This window comes from Pinus tabuliformis, chromosome 6, assembly GCF_031772625.1.
Source record: "Pinus tabuliformis cultivar Carrire ecotype Pingquan chromosome 6, CPIR1, whole genome shotgun sequence".
NCBI classification, from domain to species: Eukaryota; Viridiplantae; Streptophyta; class Pinopsida; order Pinales; family Pinaceae; genus Pinus; species Pinus tabuliformis.
Genome location: NC_142292.1, coordinates 1,575,682,892 through 1,575,700,922, shown reverse-complemented (window position 1 = coordinate 1,575,700,922; position 18,031 = coordinate 1,575,682,892). Strand labels below are relative to the sequence as shown.

At 35.7% G+C, this 18,031-nt stretch overlaps 1 pseudogene; it reads left to right on the top strand.

Moving 5' to 3' along the window:
- The first annotated feature begins 522 nt into the window (after window positions 1–522).
- On the top strand, window positions 523–13,953 carry LOC149264813 (polyprenal reductase 1 pseudogene; annotated as a pseudogene).
- Window positions 13,954–18,031: the final 4,078 nt, after the last annotated feature.

Below are 18,031 nucleotides of genomic sequence, written 5' to 3'. Positions count from 1 at the left end.
GGGAAAGCATGTCCATTTGTAGGTGGTTTGCCTATGTCTAGGAAAGGTCACAACTATTTGTATGTCGTTGTGGATTATTTTAGTAAAATGTGTATTTTAATGCCTTGTAAAAAGAAGGTCACTACTGAGAAGACTCCTTATCTTTTATTTTAGCATGTTTGGGTCCATTTTGGGTTTCCCACTCCTATTGTGTCAGATTGAGACTCTCACTCTCTTGGAGATTTCTAAACCATCTTATGGAGAATGATGGACACTAAGCTGAAAAGAAGTATGTAATTTCATCCACAAACTGATGGCTAGAAAAAAGTCATCAACCACACCATGGTACACTTGTTACGAGACTATTTTGGAAAACATTCCAAGTTGTGGGATGAACATCTTCCTTATGTGAAACATGCATACAATTGAGCAACACATTCATCCACACAGAGCTCACTGTTTGAGACATGTTTTGGTTATCTACCAAGGGATACCCTAGACATAGTCTTTTGGAAAGATGAGGATGGGAATGGATGAGATGATATGGAAAAAGCACGGAAGTTTATTCAGTGGATACAAGTGATTCATAAGGTAGTACAAGAGCAGTTGGAGAAGCGTGATGCTCGGTATAAAGCTCAACATGAAAAGCACCAAGTTGACCATCAGTTTCAAGTTGGGGAGAAGGTATGGCTCCATATTAGCAAGGATAGAATGAAGGGAGAAGGGAAGAAATTGAGACCCATTCAATATGGTCTCTTCACCATATTGGCAAAGATTAGAGACAATTATTTTCGTCTTGACTTGCCCGCTTATATGAAAATGTACTTAGTAGTGAATGTTGATTATGGATATCGAAGAGCTTGCACAAATCCCTATAGTGGATGATTTTGTGCCAGAGTATCTAGAAAAGTTTCCCAAAGATTAATATCATACTTGACAAGAAAACCATAAATTCACGATGAGAAGATGTGGATTACTTTGTATTGGCTTCAAAGGAATGCATCCGAGTAAAGCTCGGTGGATGGAGAAAGAAAAAGTGAGGGAGAAATTTTCTCACTTGCCAATTGACTTGAAAGCCTTTTGGTGGTCCAAAATCTCTTAGTGGGGAGGATTGATCCAAGTGGATCTCTAAAAGGTACCAGTGGCATGGTAAAAAGGCTCAAAACTAAAAGTGGTAGAAACTCTATAAACTTAGCATTAGATTGAAGTGCTCGTCATCATTATTCCAATGATGCAAGCGACACTCGAATTTGAGCTCATATGCAGAAGTTAAAGAAAGCCAAAGTTAGGTTTGACTTGGACAAGTGGTAGGAGAAGATGATGTGGCATAACTCTTTAACGAATGGGGAAGCACCAAGTGGCAAGGTACCATTGGCCCTGCATTTCGTTGATCGTAAAAGGTATAGGTCCATGGTTAAGGAATCACCCCCAGCACTATCGGGTTATGATTGCAATATTGCATATCGTAGATTAGAGGAGGATCAATTGCACAGAATTGGTCCTGATAGAGTTAGGATGTGATGTGATAATCGCATATCACAATCACAAAGGGAAGAGTTATAGAATCAACCCATGGTAGTTAGGAATTCGATTGTGATATCGCAATTGCATATCGCACATACCATATTCACAAACCATAAGACTCGTCAGTTTTCGCCGATTGAAATTTGTCATAGTTTTTAGATCCAATATAGTATACACTGTGTTTAATAGCCCATCGAGTCTATTTTTATCACAGACTGCTTATCACAAAGGTTAGGACTATCTACTGATTGAAAACATCGATTGTGATTTGCGATGAGACTATCTGCACCGATGGATTATTGTCGCTGATGTTAAAACCGCTGGGTTAAGGGATTAACGTGTGGTTAATAGGTTTATGTTATGCTTAAATAGGTTGTTACCATGTACTATTCTAGGCCCAATATCCTCTATTCAAAACGAACTATTTCTAAATTTTTCCTCTGTTAGAACTACCTAGGATTGAGGAATCAACCGATCAATGCTATATAATGGACGGTCCACAAAGGGAAAAAAGGAGGAGACTAGCATGAAAGTTCAAAACACATTGTGTGTAGTAGAAACCCAACCTGGAAGCAAGCTAGAACCTCACCTTAAGTAGTAGGGAGGTTCTGAGAGGGTGAAGAAGCTTCATTTATCCGAATTGGGTGTTCGGATAGGCAAATCTGCATAATTTTTCGTCAGGATTTCAGTGGTACTGTTTGTTTTTTATGTTGGGTTCTCCATTTTTTGTCCATATTCCATCTTGGAGGTATAATGATTGTAAATGAATGTTTCTTGTACGTTTATCTCTTTTCAGGCCACTTAATGAATGAAGGCCTTCCCACTATTGAGAAGGGCCCAAAGACGTAGTCCAAATTGGATGAACTCTGTAATCAAATCTCTGTGTCATGGTCTCATGCTTATCTTATTATTTCAACATTGTTTTATGTGATTTTAAATTCCATGGTTAATAAGCTCTATTTCATCTAATTCTAATGCGTCTACAAGTAAAAGGTCTTGGATCCAACATCATTCAAAATTCAGAGTGCAATAGAAGTACAAGTAAATTCACTTATTTGTATTGCTTAATGACTATAAAATTAGGAAGGTACTTCCACTCTCCACTCAACCATAGGTGAAATACACCACAATATTTCTTACAATACACCACCCATAAGCTAGATTTAAAGTATGAGGAGTTAAGTGATTAAGGGAATTCACACCAATGTCAACCAACAAGTGATCCCAATAATAAATTTTTGTATGGTGTCTCCACCTTCATATAGGAATCCAAAGCACATGATGTTCCACCTACCAACTTCTATGTGAATTCATAGCGCATAATATCTCCACCTATGTTAACAAGGATCCAAAGTAGAAGGTAGTACCACATTCTAAACCCTGTAGGTATGCAAATCCACACAAAGTTTTCCCTCTACTAATTAGGAATCTAGAATATGTTATGTTTTCACCTACTAAACCCTACAATCTTCTAGAATACAAAATGTATCCACCTATTTTTCTCTTTTCCTCTCTTCAACCGTGCTCCTCAGCATGCTCCTTCTCTTGTGTTAACATTGTTCCTAAAATTATTCTTCCTGCATGTTCACTTGAAATTTTAGTATGCCTAGCTCAATATACATGCATCCACAATGGAATATCCCATCTTCGTATTGTGTTATAATCATAACCACACTTTCCCACAATGTATCATCTTCGCAACGCCACTCTACATTGTCTATTTCCTTGTTGACCTTTTTTATTCTAATGAACGTCTTCTCCTTCCTGCGTGTTGAATACCCAAAATTTCCCTTGAGGGTATAATTGGTATGGGACTTGTCCTCCACTCAAGTATTACCATACTCCACCTCCCTACCTATTGTGTAGGCCATTAAACCTATTCAGAAAGCTAGTGGGATTTTAAATTAATGACCTAAGCTGAATATACCTCCCAAGTAAGTACTCCTCAAACTTTGAAGATGTGTGCACTCCTCAAATCTAGAAATTTTGTGACATTTCCACAATATTTACATGATTTTTAATTCATAATGACTATTAGAAGAGGGATAGGAAAAAAAATTGTCACAAATTTTCTAAGGAGTGCCAAGGTTTGAGGTTCGAGAACTAACATACATCATATTATGATGATTTCATAATAATATCATGATGAAATGGAAAACCACATCATCTATCAACAAAATATTCCTTGTCAACATCTCTTATTCTCCTCTACCTATATCTCTACACCATGGCCACGGATCCATGTCATATTAACACCTCCCCCTTAGGGTTTCCTTGCTTCCTCCATTCTAACTTTAGTTAGGAGTGCTAAGGTCTAAGGCCTTAGACCCAGAATACATGATATTATGATGACATCATAATAATGTCATGATGACATGGAATGCCACATCAGTTATCCACTCAAGCTGACATGTCAACATATCTAATTCCCTTGTTCCTATGTGACTCTACCACAGCTTCCTACCTATGCTACTGAGTAATTTTCTCATCATACATTCACTATACAACCTTCACCAAAACCACTAGTAATGTGGACCCCGAGTGGCAATTTCAATTTTAGGGTATGGGGCACAATTAATCTCCACGACTAATGAATGTGGGTTGGTTTGGCATGAATTCTAGTCACATCTCCACCCTGCCCACCCTCTCATTAAACATCAAATATGCGGGGGGGGGGCATGATTGATCTTGACCATTGATCTAACTCTCTCTTTTATCCCTTGATTTGATGAATATCATATATTTTCACCTGTTTAAATTTCACATTATTTAAAGCACACTTCAAATGTGAAAAGGTGATACCACTCTCCATGTGCATGAGCCAGGCAGAGTGATTTCACCTCATTTAGGATTTCTAACCTGGTTTAACTTTGGGGTGAAATCATCGTTATTGATGCCACATGTAATGTCTACCCCTTCTCATAAAAATTTGACCATGATAGGGGTCTCAGTTGATCTTGGCCATTAACTATGGTAGCACTATAGATCAATGGAAAATAACCCATCTAAATTGCACTTTAACCCCCTTTTTACCGATTTGCATCAAAATTTCAAGGAAATCATTAGAAATCTTGGATTTTTCCTAAATTTACCCAAATTATCCATGGCAATCTCTATAACTTCAACATCCTAGAAAACTCCTAGCCTATCGTCATTCAGATGAGGGATAAAATTGAAAATTTTAACCCTTGGCTTCAATTTCCACAATTCCACTTGAGAATTCTAACAATTACTTAGTAGGTGTCCTCCTACCAGCACTTGCCAAAAAAATATTTCTTGCAACCTATACATACATGTTTTTATGCCTAAACCATACAATCTTAGTGTTGCATCCTACCACCTGAAGCATCCTCTGATCCACTACCATCTTACTCCAGCCTCTTGTTGAGGTCCATTTCCATGCCAATTTCCTTTGGCAACTTGTGATCTAAAAAATTCCCCTTATCTTCTAGAAATTCTAGATTAATGAAATGCACATAAAAATTCATGGTAAAATGCATTAATCATGCAAAGACATATCCTAGCATGAATGTTATAATTAAGATTAAATATTTAAAACACATAAAACATTTTGGTTAAGTAATAATTCCAATTAAGAACTTATGCTTTATTATGTGTCCAACTAGTTGCAGGCCTTCGACGTTGCACCCAACCATAGACCATGTTATTCTCTTTCTGGGGATTTCACTCCATGGAAATTACCTCACCCAAATTTTGGTACATTCCTAATAACAATAATTGGCCAAGCTACCAAACCTGACAACCTCCAACCAGTAGGCTCATATTTTCCATTAGCCTAGACCCAATTGGTGCACACCCTTGTTTGTACCTGCAGTCCCTTGAGTTATGTCAGCATCTTCCAAGGAATCTTACTAATCTAGAGAAGAATATTCTAGAGACTTATGGATTCTAGGAATTACACTACTCTCATTGGTCATTTAGGTACCCTTCTAGGAATTCATACAAAAAAGGTACCAAACACAATATCATCCAACAAATAGGCTCGCATTCCCTATCAGCCTACACTGAAGTGGTTATACCCTTCTCTACACTTATAGCCCTTTAGACCTTTCCACCATCTTTCAATTTGTCTTACTCTGCTAGACATGAATGTTCTAGAGCCCTATGGTTTTGAGGTGTTCCAATTCCCTCATGGGTCTTCCAAGTACACTCATAGGCTCTAATTCCAAAATGATCTCCATGCTTCCATGGTCATCATATAGAATCCATGAATAGGAATATTTTTCATGATGATAGAATTATCCCTTTGATAGTACCAACATGCCTCTTCTATATGCATGACTTTCTTATGCCACTTGGAACTTCCCCAAGCCACTTAATGGCCTTGGTTATATGCATTTTCACCTTTAAGGAATATTAAATAATATGTATTTCATTTTACTCATCGATGGAGTCTCAATCGCCGATACTCCTTTCATATTTTTAGTCTAAAACTGTTATATATTTTATTAATATGCATGTATTATCTTAGTTACATTTCAAGGCCTTATAGCCTCACAAACAAATGTGTGCACACAAGAATACTAGTCCCAAAACACAACACACTCATGCACACAATCATAACAACCCCCACAAGACATTTACACACATTAACCTAGGAAAAATTGACCTCAAAAGATGTCCTCGCCTCAACAACCTATTTAGTGTGTCTTCGCTCACCATCCTCGTTCCACATATACATGTTATTTACGTTCCAAGGGTCAAGCATAGGTTTTAAAATGCTAATTCAATGCACATATCTAGTTAACTTTCAATAATTTTTTCATCTAGACAAGTCATTTTGGATGTCCAAGTGATAATGGATTCTCTTCGAGATGATTATACTATGGGTGATTTTAGAGAGGAAACTAGTGCACAACATATTAGTGAAGAAGTTCCTATTGTGCAACCAATTTAACATTTTAAAAAGTACCCATAAGCATGTACATTTCCTCCCAAAATTGAATTGAATTTATTGAAGGGATAATAACTTATACATTTGTAACTCCACAGTAAAGAGGCCAATAGTACTACAATATAGGTCCAACATTCCCACCTTTTCTGACCAATGTGCATAGAAGAACTCTTAAGCACATTCTGGTAAACAAAATTTTTATAGCATCACTTAAAGGTAAGTTACATAATTTAACTATAATAGTCGTTCATCAAGAATTATTAAAGAATATTTTGAACCAAATTATGATGAAGCTAAATGTAAACTATTTTATCTTTGTTAAAATCTAGAATTTTGACTATAGTTAGGAGAATTCTAGGTATTAAGAAATTAGAATTTCAAAAACAAATGATCATGCCAACTGAATATTTGTGGATGAATTCCATAAAATTTGTAAGAAAACCAATTCTCAATATTGAAATGCAACCTTACATGTCTTTTCACAATAAAATGTTTGAAAGATTAGAATACAACATTATTTTCTTGAACAAACACCTCATGAAATGAAATGAAATTGTAAAGCCATCGAACGTGTTATATTGATCCAATTGGACCATTATATTTTTTTCCATCCATCTTAATGACTTTAGGGTGAAAAAATCATAGAAATTATCTTACAAGAGTTGTTTCAGTGACAAGAAAGAGTTTGGATAATTGGAGTTAGAAACCTTTTACAATTAGTTTTAGGTGTTCAATGATGCTTTTCAGGTTTAAATTTTTTCGCATAAGTCCCACACCCCCCAACACTATTCTACACTTGAATATATTTCTAGCAGCATAAGAATCATGTCAATTCAAATTTAGAAACAAAACTTATGCCTCCAAAAAGTTGATTTATTATGACCAACTGTCACAATTTGAGAGAATGCCAAATCAACCCTCTTTACTCATAGGAAATGAGATAGCCACATGAGAAATATGAACAATTACACATAAGATTCAAGCTATAACTCTTATTTAGGGTTGAATGGTTCAATTGTAACCCCTAGTTATCTATTAGGTTGTGCTATAATTGGGCCACTAGGAGGAAGGGAGGTTTGATTATATTCTAGTGCATTATGTTCCATAGTAGAGAAGAGTAGATGAGAGTGGATATATAGAGGGTAGAAAATAGAGTGTTTATCTTCTATTGTATCCCATCAGCCACAAGTCTCACTCCTTTATTTTTACACCATTTTCATTTAGAGAAAGAGAGAGAATAGTAGCTTGACCTTCCAGTTGGGTTTTCTCTTGAAAGGTTTTTTTAGGTCATATCTTGGTGTTAATGTGGTTTGCGAGTAATTGTTTTATTCATTCTATAATTTGCACCTATTTTTATATTTCATACATTCACATAAAAAAATAATTTAATAATTCCAAAAATATAAGGAAAATTAACCCTCATAGTATACATTTCATATTTTACTATATTTTTATTAGATATGTTCTGAGAAATTGTTCAACAGAATATCCATGGAATTTTACAAAACATATTGGAATTATATTATTTTTATTTGGGTATATTGTGGGGAGTTGTAGGGGATTGGATTGGTTTAAGAAATAAGGCACACAACTCCAACCATGGTCAACAAATCTAGCTTTGATAATCTTTGAGATTTGGTAGAGTAGATATTCACGAGGATAGAAGAGTATATAGTAGATATCATCCATAATATGAACCTCCTTATATATTTTTTTGTAATAAAACCTTGGAATCAGAGAAGACAAAGGTTCGAACTCAAAGATCATAATAGAGAGGAAATAGAGTGTCTAGAAAGAACTAGAGAGGTTGTCTAAGAAAGAACCTTACAAAAGAACAACCCAGTCAAGTGTCATGAACCATTCATAGTTCATCTTTAGGATGGAAGAAAAGGTTAATGACAAGCCATATCATGGCATGATTGATGACTTGAAATAAAATCATGGGTTTCAATAGTGAGAGGTTTATTTTAGTGTCCAACACTTAGATGAGGAACATAAAATTTATTTTTCTTATTTCAAACTAGAGGGGCATGCCATGATCTTGTGGGAAATAAAAATAAAATACCTAAGGCTAGATGGACATCCATCAACAATAATTGTGAACATTTAAAAAATAATGTAAGCTTTGGACTATGTCATATCGGGTATGTAGAGGATGAATGGATAATGTGGAAATACTTTATTAAGAGATATGGATAGAGTGTACATGAGTAAAAAATAGAATTTGGGAAGATGGAAATAATGTTGGGCATCTCTCCCAGGAACCTTAACGCACTCCATAAGTATTTGGGGGCTATACACAACCATATGCCAAAGGAAGTGATGTTCCTCAAACCTATAATGGTGGATGAGGCTTGTATATAGCCACAATAGGTGGAAAACATAGGCCAAAAGAAATGGAAATCAAATGGTTCAAAGTAGAAGGAACACCAAGGAGCCTCCAAAAAGGGAAGAAGAAACGGAAAGATAGGAAGGACAAAAGTACAACAACAACAACACACCATTTCAAATATGTGAATAGCCACTACAACCATTGTAACATTTATGGTTACAAAGAGGAGAAGGTTGGAAACTACATCTGGAAGTCAACCTAAAGAATTGGAAGAAGGATGAGAAGAAAAAAATATCATCGCCACATATTCAAGAAATCAAGTATAAATTTGGTCAAACATGGATGAGAATATTTTCTACACACTAGTGTAGAAGGGGGTGAATTTGAGTAGCCTACAACAACATGAAGAGGAGGAGATGAAAAAACTCTTCCATATAAGGATACTAGTAAAGAAGATTTCTTTTCAACTTAGGATAACAAGAAAATATCATTGAAGTAGAGCTATCCAAAAAATTTGGATTGGAGCTTTGAGATCATACTGGCCCATATCCATTGAGATGAGTAAATATTTGAAAACAAAGGTAACAAAAATCTGTTAAATCAAATTTTATATTAGTGTTGATCTTATTGATGGAGCATAGTTGGACATAGTTCCACTTGAAATATGTGGAGTGGTAGTTGGGATTCCCTTATGTACATACAATATGTAATATTCATGTGGAGAACCAACTAGCATTATGTCATCAAGGATGGAATCCTTCACCATCAATGTGCACCATGGAAAATCAAATATTTCACTCGTATAGGCCAACCAAGCTCAGAAACTAATCATTTCTCGAAAGAAGTGTATTTTGCTATTTTTAAGAGAAAGTTAGTCTCTAAAGGATTTAATTCGAGATAAATCATCTGTAGAGGGGTGTATTAAGGAATAGAGACATCAACTAGAAGATTTGATACAGGAAGAATGGGTGGTGTTCTAGGAGCTTGAAGGCATACCGCCAAAGAGAGAAGTGGAGGATGAGATCCAACTATTTATGAACTCCCCATTTTGAAAAATTGGGTTGTACAAGTAGTTTGTAATAGAAGAAAATAAGGTAAAGAAACAATTGTAGTAGCTACTAGAGGAGGGCATTATTTCACAAAGTACCTCAGCATGTAGGTCACCAATCATAAGTATCCCTAAGAAGGACAGAAAAGGGTGAATTTCCATTGGTTACGTGAAATTGAAAAAAACAATTCTCAAGATTAGGTACCCCTATCAAGGATAGATGATTTATTAGACCAATTCCAATAAGAAAAATACTTCATTAATTTTGATGTTTTAGTCAGAGGAATATACCTGGAAAAATGCGTTAAAAAATAAAAAAAATGCTACTTTTCTGTAGCAACTCACATCTAATGTAGGTGATATATACATTGAAGAAGACCCATCTATTGAAAAATATAAAGAAATCTTAGTTTCTAAAATATTATTTGGTGTATTTAGGATATGTTATTAGTGGGGGAGAGATCAAGATAAATCCTACCAAGATGTAGGACATCATGAAGTGGTCAGTGCCTACCAATGTTTTTACTGTTGCGAGTTCCAATGGGGTAGCATAGTACCTAAGGAAATTCATACTCATTTTTGGCAATAGTATCACCACTCCAGGCCATAATAGTGAGTGGAAGAGTTTCTAGGAGGGAAACGATCAACAGAAGGCCTCTAAGGAGTTGAAGAATAAAATTAGTCAGCATCATTCCTTACATTATTTAACTTGTGGCATACCTTTTAAGCAGAGATAGATGCAAGTGGATAATCTAAGGGGTTGGTATTGATGCACATAGGAAGGCCTATATTCTACCATTTAAAATTATTTCATGAGGAAATTCTCAACTACCCTATCTATGAAAAAGAACTATATTCCCTTATACAAGCTATTAAAAAGTGGAAACATTATTTGAAGGGAAAAAATAAATTAATCCACACAAATTAGCATATGCTCTTGTACTTCCATGGAAGAAGTAAGTTACAAATAACCATGCATTGCAACTAGATGTTATTTTTAGAATAGTTTCATTTAGTGATAAAGTACAATAAGGGAATCACAAATGATTTAGCTGAAAAGCTCTCAAGGCCACCGATATTTGTTAAACACACATGGGAAACAAAGGAATATGAAAGATAAAACATGAGAATCATTTTTTATTAACAAGTGATATACATTTATAGTACATATTGTGACTGTTGGGTTCCACATCCCAAGGTCTCCTGGACTCCTTTTGTCTATTCGGCTTCCACACTAACCCAATGAGGATTAGGTGTCCAACATTCCCCCCCTTAATCCGAAGGGTTATGTGTGAGTCCAAGAAGACAGATATAATATAAAATGTACAAAAATGCATGGCAACACTAGGCTGAGTGTGCTCTCTGAAATGTTGGTATAAAGGGCGGTGGTTTAAGGATGACCACCAACACTAGAACGCTTAGAGCAGTTCCCGTAACTCTTCCAAAACTGGCAAGGAGTTGAAGTCTTCTTCTAGAGGAAGTGATCCTATTGTTTTGAAGAGTGAAACCTTTAACCATGAAAGGGAGGTCTCACCCCACATAAAAGGGAGAACTTCAACCTAAAAAGGGAAGTCTCAACCTATGATGGTTTAAGGATGACCAAAAACTCTGGAATGTTTAATGCAATTCCTGGAAGTCTTCCAAATCTGTCAAGAATATGAAGTCTTCTGCTAGAGGAAGTGTTCTCAATTTTGTTCCTATAATTCTTCCGAAACTGGCAAGAAGCTGAAGTCTTCTGCTAGAGGAAGTGTCCCAGATTACCAACTGAAGGCATGCTTAGGGGCATATTTGTTTCTAGCTACAACTCTGAAACTAGTGTGGCAGGTTGTTGCTCATGTTCGCTTGATGTGACATTCATGGTTGTAGATGACCATCATTTGCCCCCCTGTCAGACACAAGGTGAGATGATGGAGAAGACTCAACTACAAGATTGTTCAATACTCTGAAAAAGGTTCTGACATGTGATTGGAATATCTTCTTGGCTATTGATGCCCATTGCCAAGAATCGATCCATCCAAGATGAATCTTTGTTCTTGCAGAACGTTTGTTTTTGAAGCATCTGTTTGAAGAATGGGTGGTTTTATGAGAGTGCTTACATGGATAAAGATTAAAACAGTGATCTTTCAAATGGCCAACTTGGTTATAGTGTTGGCATTTTGCAATTTGTTGTTGTTGCTGTTGCTGTGGAAGAGGGGCAAAATCTGGAACAGTTGGGGGTGAACTGTCATGAAGGAATCCAACACTCTGAAACTGAATGGGCTTGGAATAGTCTGGAATATGAAAGGACAAGTCCTTGTCATATCAAAGACCAATTCTGTGCTTGTTGTGGACAAGTTGTTCCTAAGGTCTGATGATGGGCTTCGGAAGTGCAGACTAAGTTTCTACATCTACATGTACAACTGCTGCTTTATTGGGCACTGGATTTGAATGAACTTCAACAATATTGTCATGTTGTTTATGGTAATCTATTTCATTGTTCTGAACAGAAACAGGTTCAAAATGACTCCTCTGTTTTAATTCTTCTTGTTGTAGCTGAGATTTGAGCTGCAAAAAATCAATTTTCTCTCGTGCATTTTTTAGACAGACCTGAATGTCTGTGAGAGAAAATTTACTGACTTTTAATGTATCATGATTAGTAGACAATATCAGAGTTTTGAGGAACTCTAATACTTCATTGATTCTACCCATTTTTTCTTTAATGTCAGAATTGCACCTTAAAAACTGATCACGGCTACTACTCAATGTAGAAAAGTAATACCCACTCATAGTACACAACAATATCCTTTATAAATGTCAGCAAATGATCAGTGTGCAACTAGCAAGCACCAATTAGAATCCATTACATAAAAAATAAGATTTTACTCATGACCAGCATTATGTTCTGACAATACAATTGACAAAAACTTTCCCCATAAAAGACTACAATCAGCCCACCAAACACTTTATGCAGCAGTCAAATCAAGGAATCAATGCACTATAATGAGTTTTAAATACAATGCCACACTGGGACAACAACAATTGCAAACTTGCTTGGATGCTTCAAATACTCCTTCACTTTCAAAGCAAAAATGATAGCTATCAAAACTTCAACAATTATAGCACCATGTCATGGACAGGTCTTGAATGCTCATATATCAATATTCTCTGATATTTCCACTTTTTTCAAAGAAAACAATAGTCCATTGTAATAAACCCAACTGGAATAACTAAGAGAAAACCACAAAGAGTCCTGAGTTTGTATGGTTTGGTCCATTGTAGTATTTTAACAAATAGTTTGTGTATCAAATGTTGTAGGTGCATTCCTTGTTGTTGGCTCATGTAAATACATAATATGTTGAGACAAATACTTGTGGAAGAAGTTCAAAATATTAATTTAATATCAGATTTAGACCAAGCAAGCATAAATAATACTAATAACAAGTGTAACAACCACAAACTTCTCATACCAGTCAGTTGCAAGGAACTTCAGACTCACTATCATTTGCAAAACCCTTTTCCACTCTGGTAAAGCATAGTCAGCAAGCATGGAAGACCATGTTCATGTTTTTGTTGATGGAGGCACAAGTTCTGAGATGCCTGTATGAGACCGTGTATGTGTTCAATTATAGTTCTTCTACCCGAATGCATGTTTTAGGGTATCTCTGTGGATTCTTTTTCTACCTGGCAGCACCCTTATCAATGTGCAGTTTGCGTGTCCCAGAGGTGTCCTCTTATATTATCACCCAAGTAGTTCTTTCTGTATTAAGACAAAGAGCTCGTATAGCTGACATAGAGTTGAAATTTTTAGAGTATGGAAATTCTCTTTTGAAACTGGGATGGTGGCAATGGACTGGTGCATTTGTCTTCATGTGGGGATGGATTCATCAACTCCGGTGCCATAAGATACTAGGATCTTTACGAACTGGAAATCAAGAAGAGACAAATGAATATGCTATTCCATATGGTGATTTGTTTGAGATTGTATCTTGCCCCCACTATTTGGCTGAGATTGTCATCTACGTAGGGATTTTAATTGCTACTGGAGCTTCTGATCTCTTAGTGTGGCTTCTTTTTTGATATGTGGTTGCCAACCTCACTTTTTTTGTCACTGAGATGCACAAATGGAATCTTCATAAATTTGATAGCTACCCTAATTCTCCATGCAAAGAGAATTAAGCCATCATTCCTGGAAATACAATTAAAATAGACAATAAATCAATTATGAGTATATTTCATAAAGAAGGAAGTAAAGATTTGTCCATTGTGATGTTGCAATGTCCAAGAGACTTCATTTTTTTCTACAACAAGGCCAAGAGATCTTGTAGTCTCCAAACCAATAATTGCTGCCCAAAACTCATCTCATCTTGTCGACGTAGTGATTGATAACTTAGTGAAGAAATCTTCATGCAGACAAACAGATGACTGCAACTTCCTTTAAAATTGCATCGACTTCACCTGAAACCTCAATTTCGGCTCCATCCTTAATATGACAACGACTTCGCTCTTTCCAACAAACAACGGTTACCCTCTTTTGAGCAATGATTAACAACAGTATATTGTGGCAACAACACTCTAAACAACAGGAGGAAAACGACTGTTCTGAATAGTTAGTGGATGACTAGCGAATAAGATATGGTAGCGAGAGATAAACTCTTAGCCGAGAAATGACTCTGTTACTCTTGATATGGGTAGAGTAGCTCAAGGGATATTAGCAACTCAAGGGATAGTAGCAGCTCAAGGGATAGTGTCAAATCCACTTTCAATTTAATGCTGAATACACTTTTCCATTATGTGAGCTCATTTTACCAAAAGCGGATTCCTTTTCTTAATTCGAAGTTTGACACTACTGCCTTGACTAGAACAACCTAGGGGATTCCCCTCGGTTGAATTTTTATCACACATTATGTGAGCTTAGAATAGATTTTTAGAATGAAATTCTTAGTTTAGTTTACCTAGAAAATAAACATGGCATGAAAGGTGCTCTGTGAGTATGTTAAAAGCCAAATAACGCTATTCGTCCAAAACTACTGTAATGTCATTGTCATCTGTCAATGGAGGATGAGGTTGATAGCCCGGGATCAGTTACACATAAATGATGGGCCAGCACAGACTTGAACACATACTAGGAGATTATTAATGTATTTCAAGTTCAACACACATACCAAGAGATTATTCAATACATGGAGAAGAGATAATGTTATTAAACACGCAGGAAATAAACCACAGAGATCTAGAAAAACATAGCCTTCAATTATTTGCTAGAGATGCCTTATGAAATCCACAACATTCATGGGCTTCAAAAATAAAACTCAGCCATTTCATCGATGTCCACCTTTAAGAACACCAGTGTTCCTACCACAACATTCAACATTTACTTAAAAACGCATATGACAGAGGGCAAAGTCTTGACAGAAAAACACATATATGACACTGCCACAGAAGGTGTCAGGCAACCAAGTAGAATATATACAGTTCTGATAGGCTGGAAAATGGAGTTCCAAAGGCAGGAATACTAAAAATAGGACCTACTCATAAAGACCATAAAACAAATGGCTCAAATAATTTATGCAGGGCAGGAATATACCTGCGCTGATACCATGTTAAACACACATGGGAAACAAAGGAATATGAAAGATAAAACATGAGAATCAATTTTTATCAACAAGTGATATAAATTTATAGTACATATTGTGACCATTGGGTTCAACATCCAAAGGAATCTTGGACTCCTTTTGTCTATTCAGCTTCCACACTAACCCATTGAGGATTAGGTGTCCAAACAATATCAAAGATCGTAGCTTCAGGAACTCTAATGCACATGGAGCCTTTAGCCCATGATGCATATAGGGAGGCATACACAAAGGTCGATAAGGACTTCAAGGAGGTGTTTCAATAATTGCATATATAGATTCATATGCATAATGTTAACATCATATTTTCCATACCACTTGTATAATAGTTGAGCTACATATTGGAAAAGTGATGTATTCTTAAAGGTGAGAAATTAAAAATACTTACAAAGGTTGACACCTCAAACATTGCAGGGAATTTTAGTGTAGGGAAAATAGGGGTCAACCTAAACAAGTATGTGAATTGGCCCAAGACGAAAGAAGATGTAGCTAGGTTCATGAAAGGATGTATGCTTTGTTGCATTAGTAATCCTAGTAATAGAAAACGAGATCTGTACCTTCCCTTACCTATACACACTCATCTCTAGAGAACAAATTGCATAGAATTTTTGGGATATTTACCAACAACTAGGAAAGGGACATGACTATTTGTTCATGGTAGTTGACAAGTTTAGTAAGATGTGCATTTTCATGCCCTGTAAAAGGATCATTAGCCAACAATAAGTAGTTAAATTATTATTTGGACATTTTTATGTGCACTTTGCAATCCCAAGGAGCATCATTTCAATTGTAACATAAGATTTCTTATTTTGGACTATATTGTGGGAGAGGGTGGATATGAAGTTGAACAGGTATACATCATTTCATCAATAGACATATGGGAAAACATAAGTAGACAAGAAGACTTTGGTGCATGATTTGAGGGTTAACAATCAAAAGCATCTGAAGAAATGGGACGAAAATATAGTATATATACAACATTATTATAATAGATAAGTCCATTTTTCTACTAGTATGTCCCCATTTGAAACTTGTTTTGGATATTTTCCACCTTCACCTTAAGATATTGTATATGGAAAACAAGGAGTGAGGGAGGATCTTATAAGGGAATAAATATGTATTGATTAAATTAGGTATATCCATATATAGGTAGAGGAGACACTAAAAAATCCATGGGAAAAGTAAAAGGATATGCATGATCAACACAAATTAGATAAGTCATTTAGTGTGGGAGAGTGAATATGATTGTAATTGAATAAAGAGATTCTCTCGATAAGAAAATGAAATCTTTGCAATATGGCCTCTTTGAAAAATTGGAAAATATGGAAGATAACACCTATAAACTTAGTCTACATCCATATATGTGCATTAGTAGTGAATGTTTAAAATATAAAAATCCATGAGCTCTCCATGCTATATTAGGAAGAGGATATTTACTACCCTCCATTGAGGATTTAGCACTATACACTCGGAAAATGTTGATAGAGGATACAATTGTGTGTGAAAGGTATATAACTAGAACACATGGGCAACATGACCTTTGGTATATTGCATCGAAAGGAAAACTTATAAGCAAGGCTAAATGGTGCTACGGGGAGAAGGTAGAGGAAAAATTCCCTCACCTCATTCAGTAGAAGCTTTTGGCAAATAAAAGCCTTCCAAAATGAGGAGGTATGATCTAGATTAAATAATTATATTTGTTTTCATCCATATCAATGCTTGAAGGGTGGAAAGATAAAATGTATTAGCTTACTGGAGTATTTTAATGGAAGGAACTATTTTAAAAAATTGGGGTTAGAAATCTTCTAAAGACAATTTTAAGACTTAAAAGACATTTTTTGGGGGTAAAAATTTGTTTCTTTAGTGCCACGTCCTCCATCTATATTATACACTCAAATACATTTCCAAATGGTGAAAGAATAACATTAATCCAAGTTCAAGTGCAAAATTTATGCTTCCCAAATGTGGCCCTACTGTCATTGATCATGATAGTTAGAGAGGATGCCATATCACCCTCTGTTATTGATGAAAACAGGCTATCCACAAGAGAATTATGAAGAAGAATCAAGAAGGGTAAAGTTCAAACTCTTATTAATGGTTTAATGGGTTAAATTTAACCCTTAGTTAGATACTGGGCTTTGTTATGACTCGGTCACTAGAGGGAAAAGCCTTTGATTATATTCTAGTGAATTTTGTTCATTATTAGAGAAATGTGTTATAAATATGTTTTCATTGATGGAAAATGTGTCAAAAGTATTAATGATGATGGCACAAGTGATCAGGGTTTAGGTACAATAAGAACAATGAAGATCAACACTGATGTTGAAAGGGTGCAGAATTTGAAGACATTTTTGGTGTAGAACATCACTTCAAGAGAATTCGGAACCCAAACATATGGATTGATATATGAAAGAGCCTTCTATTCATACGTGCAAGCAATAAATTGGCCTCCTAGTTTGAAAGTTATGGGAAGTCAAAGATAGGACCCCAAAAAGTTAAAGGAGGTAGAGTAAAATGGAAAAATGAAGGACTTATTTGGAGTTAAATTTGGAATATGACCAAACCTAATGGAGCATACTAATGGAGAAGACTATTAAATAATGGGAAATATTAGTGGAAAATCA